Source organism: Chiloscyllium plagiosum, unplaced genomic scaffold (assembly GCF_037043375.1).
Source record: "Chiloscyllium plagiosum isolate Xiang-an unplaced genomic scaffold, Cpla_swu_hap1 HiC_scaffold_13, whole genome shotgun sequence".
NCBI lineage: Eukaryota > Metazoa > Chordata > Chondrichthyes > Orectolobiformes > Hemiscylliidae > Chiloscyllium > Chiloscyllium plagiosum.
In genome coordinates this window covers 116,375,994-116,384,948 of record NW_028270151.1, presented here as the reverse complement: position 1 = coordinate 116,384,948, position 8,955 = coordinate 116,375,994, and the positions used below count along the sequence as shown (strand labels likewise).

The following is an 8,955-nucleotide window of genomic DNA, read 5'->3' as shown; positions in this document are numbered from 1 at the left end:
AACTTTGCCCATCAAGACCGTTTAATAAATGAGTTTATCACTGATTCCTTTCAAAGTCAGGGTGCTATGGGCCTTGGAGGGTAACTTGAAAATGGTTGCGTTTCGTTGCATCATCCAACCTTGTCCTGATAGTCAGTACAGCTGTTGAGCTTTGAAGGTTCTGTGAAAAATGCCCGAATGACTTACTCCAGTGCATCTTATAGTTGGTGCACTCTGCTGCAATTGTGCCTTAGCAGTGAAGGGAATGAATATTGCAGGTGTTGAAGAGGGTACACTCAACTGACTGCATTGTCGTGGACGGTGTACAGTTCCTTAAGTGTTATTGAAGTTGCACCATCGAGACAAATGGAGAGAGTTATATTCCTCGTCTCATTTGTGCCTTGAAAACGATGTCGGATTCAAGGAGCAATGAGTTGAGTTTATAATCAAAAAATGTCTCAAGAACATGTTGTTGTTGTCAAAGTGTTTATGTCGCCAGTTTCTATACGTTTTTCCCCCGAAATAATAGTTCTGTGGTCGATTACACGGGGTAATTTGTTTACAGCAAAGTTATTGAATGTCAATGAGATATGATTAGATTCTCATTTGTCAGAGTGATCATTACTCTATTTCGTCCTTGTGTGGACCAATCTGATTCGCTGTCTGATTTCAAGATCCAATTCCCATCTGTGCTTGAAATTTCAACCGTTTCTTCGCATAAATGTCTCCACCTGCCAACGTCCCAGTAGGACGCTGCAGGGGACAGCAGAGATTTACGGACAAGTTGTCAACACTGGAGAAAATGGATCTTCGTGGAATTATTGGTTAGGCTGGGATTATTCTCCTTGAAATAAAGGAGACGGAGGGGAGCTCTAGAATGACATAATAACATTTATAAACGTTCAATATTCATGGTATATTGACAGGGTAGTTACGGGCAAGTGGTTCACCCTCTGGTATGAGGAGAGCACCAGAACTCAGAATGAGATATTGCCTATTTAATTCAGAAATGAGGAGTAATTTCTTTGCTCGGGGCAAGTGAATCGGTGGAACTCCTTGCCGAAACTGTTGTTGAGACTGAGTTGTTGTGTATTTTCAAACTGTGCCAGACAGAAATATAACCAGAACGACGATGAAGCTTTGTCGAGGCAATGCTGGAGAATGGAGTTAGGATTATCAGATCAGCCATTAGTTCGTTGAATGGTGGAGCAGACTCGATGGGCTGAATGGTCGACTTCCAATCCTACATCATTTGGTGTAACGCCTTATTTTATTGATACCTTTAGAATTCTGATGGGATGGGATGAAGTGATAGAAAAGGTTTCTGACACTGATCAGACAGATCAGGATCTAGGCTCATAAGTTCATGAACAAGAAATGTGATGTGGCCTGGAGACAACAAATGGCACTGGGCATGTGCAGAAGTTGTGTTTGCTAAAGAAAATTGGTGAATCTAAAATTGGTGCCAACTTGGTGATCATGCTGGATGGTGGATCGCGGTAAGATTCACACAGCAAAAGGTTGTGAAAGAATGAAAGATTCGTTTCATTGGAAAGGTTTTCTGTGGTTCCAACTCAATTGACTGTTGAAAATATCGATCAGAACTTTGTGTGGAGTATTACATTAAAATTCACAATCCCACTGGATAAACTATTGCACCCGATCTTTCCTTACCACTTTCATTCGATGTAAATTCATAGAAAGTCAAGATGGAATAAAAGGAAGAATGAAAGGTTTGCACTCCTTTTCATTATCCCAATTCACCTTACAACAGAATCAAATTAGCTTGTTTCGACTTTGATGTGGTATCAATTTATCACAAATCTCCGGTGCAATGAAGGGCAAGATCAAGATTCTCCACCCAAAGTACACTAAAGATGCGAGGCACAAAGGGAAACCACAGCTGCGTTTAATCGAAGTAACAGCCAGAGTAGGGTTCAAATCCACACATGCGCAATGGAAGAGCAACCCGTCGCCTTAACCTCTGGGCCACTTCAGCCCATTGCAAAGGCGCTCACATGTGACCCCGTCAAGATGACGTATGGTGCACCTAGGGAATAAGAAATTCCCTGAGCGGAATCGAATCCACGCTATTATGTTTCTGTATTCAGCAGAATAATAATACCAGGAAAACCCAAGGAATTGACCCCGTCCTTGGAAAGAATACCTTGTCCTTGATTTATTTCGAGTCGGAACTGTCTCAGAATGAACCAGCAAACATGAAATTCCCGTCACATTCACACGCACATTTAGTCTTGAAACATAATTTCTTCAGACAGTTTCTCTCTCACGTGAAGAAGTATATATGGAGAGAGAAGTGAAGGTGATGTTTTAGCTCGATGGTCTTTCTCATATGGCTGAACCTGAACTGGTTAAAATTCCCGGAAATGCAATTTTATTCGTTTTATTTTATTAATTTTGATGCAACTTCACTCTGTTCATTGCAATGATCGGAAGTGAATTGGATTTATATGATTGGAACGCTTAATGTTGTATTCAATTTTGCTCCGAATTTATTTCAGCTTAAATAAAATACTGATGAGAAAAGCAGAAGGTTAAACTACAAAACAAGATTCCAGTTTTGATGCTCAGTTACGTTGGCAGATTTCAGTGCGTATCAAATGAACCCAACATCATGACGAATGACCTCCCATCTTTAAGGCATGAAATTAAAGCAGAAAATCGATCTCCAAGAGACGGGTCACTTCCTATTCATTATGGAATATCTTTCCTTGACAATATACAAAATATGCTCATTTCCATTTATAATGATTCATGTGGAATATTAATAGAAATCTTTCAAAACTCTGAGTTTTGTCTTGCTGAATCTTACTCAGCTGCATACGTTTCCGATATTTCTTTACATCTAAAGTCGTCCAAATTAGACATTGTTTCCTCGCACCTTCCAACCTCCACACCCCACTTTTACACTTTTACCTGGCCACAGGCTGTCTCTCTCCTTGTGTGTCTCTAAATGTGCCTTTCCAAATATTTTGGAAATGGATTCTCTGAATGAGAGAAATTCTGCTCCCATTATTTCTTTGTCCTACATCGATGGTTTTGAAATCTTGACGTTCAGAAATGTATGAACTTGAAAGAGTGAATTTACCACCTATTTACTCTCTCCAAAACTCAAATACACTGGAAAACTTCCATTCGGTTTTCCCTGGTTTAGTTTCAAATTTTCCAAAACACAAATAAATAAAATTCCATCCCCACTAAACGCCGTCAGCATCGCCTCCAATATCTTAGCAGCCCAGTAAACGCTGGCAGTGTCCTCTCTGATAGAATCACAGATTCTCTACAATGCAGAAAAAACAGTTCAGCCAATCGAGTCTGTAGGGACACTCTGAACAGCATCTCAACCAGACCTAGCTCCCGTCTCTATCCCCGCAGGCCTCTGGCTTGTGATTTCAAATAAACCTGCTGGAATAAAACCTGGCATTGTGTGACTGCTGACCTTATCACTGCGTTACCCATGGCTAATTCACTTAACTTACTGAATTCACTCCCTGGACAAATCAGCGCAATATAACATGGTAAATCCACTTAACCTACAGACTTACCGGCTGTGCGAACCACTGAGCAAATGTACCATCACATTGAACACTATCTGTATCATGTGTAATGGCTTTATACACTGGTAACTCCGCCGAGTGAAAGCACGTTGCGCCCACCAACCCGAATTCAATGCATCCAAACGCGGTTCTACGCTGTACAACCTCATTAGTGCTGCTGGAAATGTTTCTGCACTCAGATCTGAATGGGTTTGCTTTGTCTTCTTCCTCAGATTCCTGCTTTAAATAAACATAACAGTGAGGAACAACTCTATATAATTGTTTTCATTGCAACACAAGCATAATGTGTAGTTTGCAGAAGTTACGTGTTTGCACTTTCACTGACACTCTCTCTCCCCAGGAGCTGCAGTCCTTCCCCAGCTGATTCAGACAGCACTGTCCTTGCTGTGACATATCCAATCGAGAATGGAAGGTCAGGCATTAATAACCTTCAGTGGTGAACAGAGCGACAGGTTTAAAACATTTTTGATGTCCCAGCGGAGAATTAATTCCTGTGACAGGAGGGGACACTAACCACGATACTGTGAAGGACAATAACATCGAAGGAGGCCTGTTGTTGCCGCACTTGTCCAACACAACTGCTTAACGACCTGAATCAAGTTTTCCATCGTTTAGCCAATAGTCTTATATGTTTTGGCATCACAAATTAACATCTCAATTTTTTTTAAGTTTAGAACGATTTCCGCCTCTCTGACCCTTTCCGCAAATCTACTCAAACCTTTCTGCCTTTTCTCGAAGTCTCCTGGCCCCAGGGTTCGAACTCTCCATCAATAAGAAACGCTTCTTTAAGTCTATCCTATCCATATCCCTCAGTATTTTGTACATCTCAGTCATGTCTTCTCCAATCTCCTCTACTCGGCGATTAACAACCCCAGTCTGTCCAATCTCTCTTCACAACTGAAACTCTTCAGCCCAGACAATATCCCAGTGAATCTCTCCTGCAATATTCCCAGTGTGATCACATCCATGCATTATTCTGAATTGCAGAACTGCACACATTAGTCCAGCTAGAGCCGAATGAACTTTTTTTTACGATTCTGATACAGTATGAGGGCGTCGCTGGCTCCGCACTATTTATTGCTATCCCTAATTACACAGTGGGCAGTTGAGACTCAACCATATTTTAGTGAGTCTGGAGTCACATGGAGGCCTGAGCAGGTAAGAATGGCAGTTTCATTCCTTAAAGGACTTCAGATGGTTTGTTTTTTCAACAATTGAACATGGATATATAGGAGTTATTAGATTCGTAATTCCAGATATTTATTGAATCCCAATTCTATCACCTAGCATGGTGGGAGTCAAACCCGGGTGCCTGGTGTCTGAATTAACAGTTCAGTGGTTAGTGGTAATAGCGCTCGGCCATTGCAGAAAAGCAATGAAAGTGATCTTATCCATTGAAGTCGCTTTTCCCCGATACTGTCCTGTGCCATTTTCCTGAGCTTGACCCCCGCCAATAATATCTGGTCTATGTCGGTAAAAGCTGCTACATGTGTAGTGATCTCACAACAGTGGTAACCAAATGGATCAATAGGTCTGCAGGTCCCGATGGTCGGGTTGGGGCACGTTCACTCAGCAACAGTGACTGCAGCCACACAGACTGATCGTTATCAATGTGAGAGTCTGTATTAGATTCTGCAATGCCTTAGTGAAATAGGAAATGACTCCACAAACACATGATGAAAGAGCAGCGCTCCGAAAGCTAGTGCTTCAGTTAAACCTGGATGACGTTAACCTGGTGTTGGGTGATTTTAAACTTTGTACTCCATAATCCAACACCGGCATCTCCAAATTAATGAACTGGGGGTATGGGATGGAAAGTTTGGTTAGTGATCGTAGGAGGGAAGAAATCTCTGAGAACGGGTGGATTTGAATTCTGACATATGAAACACCGTGATGTGAGCGGCCAGAGCTTGAAGGAAAAAAAAACATCAACTTGAAGAAAATCACCACGTTAAAACAACTGCTGCCTTTGTGTTTCACAAATGACTGGAACACATAGAGCAATTAATGCCGTGACTTGGATTCGAACCAAGGTTACTGCGGCCACAACGCAGAGTACTAACCATTATACGATCACGGCACCCCACAGACAAGCACGCTAACCGACAGTAGTAAGTACAGTATCATAAGAAATGTTAGGCAGAACACGAAATGCACGATATCAGGGTTTAGCGAACCGTGGCAGAAATGTGGGAACACAGAATGGGCTGACCCTTTAACATCAGTGCCCACATTCCATCATTAATGTGCTGAAGGCTGAGATAAATAGATTTCTCCAAAACATCAAAGACTCCGGGGGACAGTTCAGATATTGTTATCTGCACATCCACCAATATCATTTATTGTATCCGTTGCTCCCAGTGTGGTCTCCTGTACATTGGGGAGACTGGACGCCTACTAGCAGAACGCTTTAGGGAACATCTCTGGGACAACCGCACCAATCAAGCACACCGCCCTGTGGCCCAACATTTCAACTCTCCCTCCCACTCTGCCGAAGTGCTGGAGGTCCTGGTCCTCCTTCACCGCCGCTCCCTCACCACCAAACGCCTGGAGGAAGATCGCCTCATCTTCCATCTCGGAACATTTCAAACCCAGGGCATCAATGTGGACTTCCTCATTTGCCCTTTCCCCAACTCACCCCAGTTCTAAACTTCCAGGTCCGCACTGTCTCCATAACTTGCCCTGACTTGTCCTACCTGCCTATCTTCTTTTCCATCTATCCACTCCACCCTCCCCCACGACCTATCACCTTCGTCCCCTCCCCCACTCAACTATTGTACTCTATGCTACTTTCTCCCCACCCCCACCTTCCTCTCACTTATCTCTCTACCCTTCAGGCTCTCTACCTGTATTCCCGATGAAGGGCTTTTGCCCGAAACGTCGATTTTACTTCTCCTCGGATGCTGCCTGAACTGCTGTGCTCTTCCAGCACCACTAATCCAGAATCTGGTTTCCAGCATCTGCAGTCATTGTTTTTACCAGGCTTTTGTTGAAATGCATGCTTCAATAGCAATGCAGTTTAACATCGGCTACTTCACGAGTTTCCCCACACAAGGCAGTAACCACTACTGCTACATCGTCCCGTTCCCAGCCCCAGAATCAGAGAAACTGAGTGGCGCAGTCGTGAAGAACCAACTTGAAATCGAGATGGGAATGAGGTCGCAAGCTCGATGGCTCAACTGACGCAACCGGGGAATGCACGGTATTTCTATGATGGTTTAGAGGCGCAAGCAATTCCGAGGTTGGACGTGCTTCTGGTCAAAGGCGGAGCAGAAGGGAAAATTTGTTCCCGTTTATAATAACAGCAATCTACAGTGCATCTTGCTGAGACAGCTGAGTGCCACAACTGGAGCGTGGGCAGCTGGTTTGAAGTTTAATTTTCCTTCACCATCACCCACTTCCCTGGAATGAATTACTTTCACAATTTTCATTTCCAATTGTTTGATATCTCCTTGCAGTCTGCGGCTTTCTTCCTCATGATTAATTGCATGACTAACTGTTGTATGATCTGCACACTGATAAATGACGGCCACTACAAGTAAATATGAATCATTGATCTATATGAGAAAACAGTGGAACTCACTGCAGGCATGCTTCGTAGTTTTGCAGGCGACACCAGAATTGTAGATAGTGGGGAAGATTATCTAAGTTTCAAAAGGATCTTAATCCAATGAGTCGTTGAACTTAAAAATGTAACATGGAGTTCACTCTATATAAATTGAAGGTATTGCATTTTGGTACAACAAAAAGAGTATGGCTTTGCGTATGTTGGAGAACACGGAAGCTCGGGATGCCGGTACATAATTCCTTGTAATTTACATTAACAACAGACAAAATGGTTCAAAGGTATTTAACATACTTCCCTTCATTGCTCATTCCTTTGTGTATAGTAGTTGGGATGTTATGTTGAAGTTTTGCAGGACATTGATGAGGCATCTTCTGGAATATTATGTCCAGTTCTGGTCGCCCAGTTGTAGGACTGATATTATTCAGCTGGAGCAGGTTCAGAAAAGGTATACACGTTTGTTGCCTGTGGAAGGTTTGAGTTATAATGAAAGGCTGGATAGGCTGAGACTATTTTCAGATTCGAGATTGGGGTGCTGGAAAACCACATCAGGTAAGACAAAATCCGAGGAACAGGAGAATCATTTTTTTTTCGCGCAAGTGTCGTTCACCAGACTCTTTCCCGAAACGTCGATTCTCCTGCTCCTCAGATGCTGCCTGACTTGCTGTTCTTTCCCAGCACAACATTCTCGATTCTGATCTCTCATCTGCAGTTCTCATTTTCTCCTAGTTGAGACTGTTTTCACTGTAGGTTCATGGTTTGAGCGGCGACCTGACAGAAGTTTATGAATTATTGAGAGGCAATTTAGAGTTACTGATAGCTGCCTTTTCCCAGGAGGGGGATTTCAAGACGAGAGGGCATATGTTTAAGATGAAAGGACAGAGATTTTTTTAAAAAAAGACATGTGAGGCATTTTTTTAGGGAAGTTGTTTACGTGTGCAATTAACTTGCTGAGGAAGTGATGGATGAGGGTACGTTTGCAACATTTAAAGGACAATTGATTCTAAACATGAATGGGAAAGTGGGATTTTTGAAATAAATTTATTCATGCCTACTACGTCAGTTATTTCCCAGAGGGCATTTAAGAGTCAACCACGATATTATCCATCTGGAGTCTCGTGGGAGAGAGCAGATGACGATGGCAGGTTGCTTTCCGAACTGGCATGAGTGAATCAGATGGAGTTTCCACACAACTGATTCAGGTCATCACGAGACTCTTCAATTCCAGGTGCTTATTGAATTCAAACTCCACCATCTGTCGTGCCAGGACCTGAAACCTTTGTCCCCAAAATATTACCTGGGTTTTTGGATTAACACCACAGTAATAAAACTACAAGGGCATTATAACCACTCAGCGGGAACAGCAAGAGGCAGATGGGACTAAATTAGTTTGGCAGTATGTTCAGCATGGATTGGTTGGACTGACTGGCCTTTTATCATGCTGTATGACTCTATGATTGACGCTATGGAACAAATAGCTGGTTGGGATTAACAGCAGCATTGACAGCATAATCGAACACCTGATGGGATATGTAATCCTGCTGGAGTCTCCGGAGGTTGTTTTGCTCAGTGATCCCTTCCCACACACGGGACTGGTGAACGGCCTCTCCCAAGTGTTACTGATTAAATGAGGTTCCATTTCTGTGGTTAATTGAATCCCTTCCAGCAGTTCCCACATTTCCCTGCTTTCTCTGTGGTATCAGCTTCCTTTTTGTTCTACACAGGGTGAACGATCCTTTCACATTGTGTCCACACAGATACAAATCCCGTTTTCCATGTTGTTTCTGTGTTTTCATTCTTTCTCATTCACCCACAGGGTTTGAGTATGACTGG

The 8,955-nt window shown here is 42.8% G+C and overlaps 1 non-coding gene across 1 annotated transcript; it reads right to left on the bottom strand.

The window, feature by feature from the left end:
* Positions 1 to 5,565: 5,565 nt before the first annotated feature.
* On the bottom strand, positions 5,566 to 5,637 carry trnah-gug (transfer RNA histidin (anticodon GUG)). The gene has a single exon. It is a non-coding gene; the product is annotated as a tRNA-His (tRNA).
* Between the last annotated feature and the right edge of the window lie 3,318 nt (positions 5,638 to 8,955).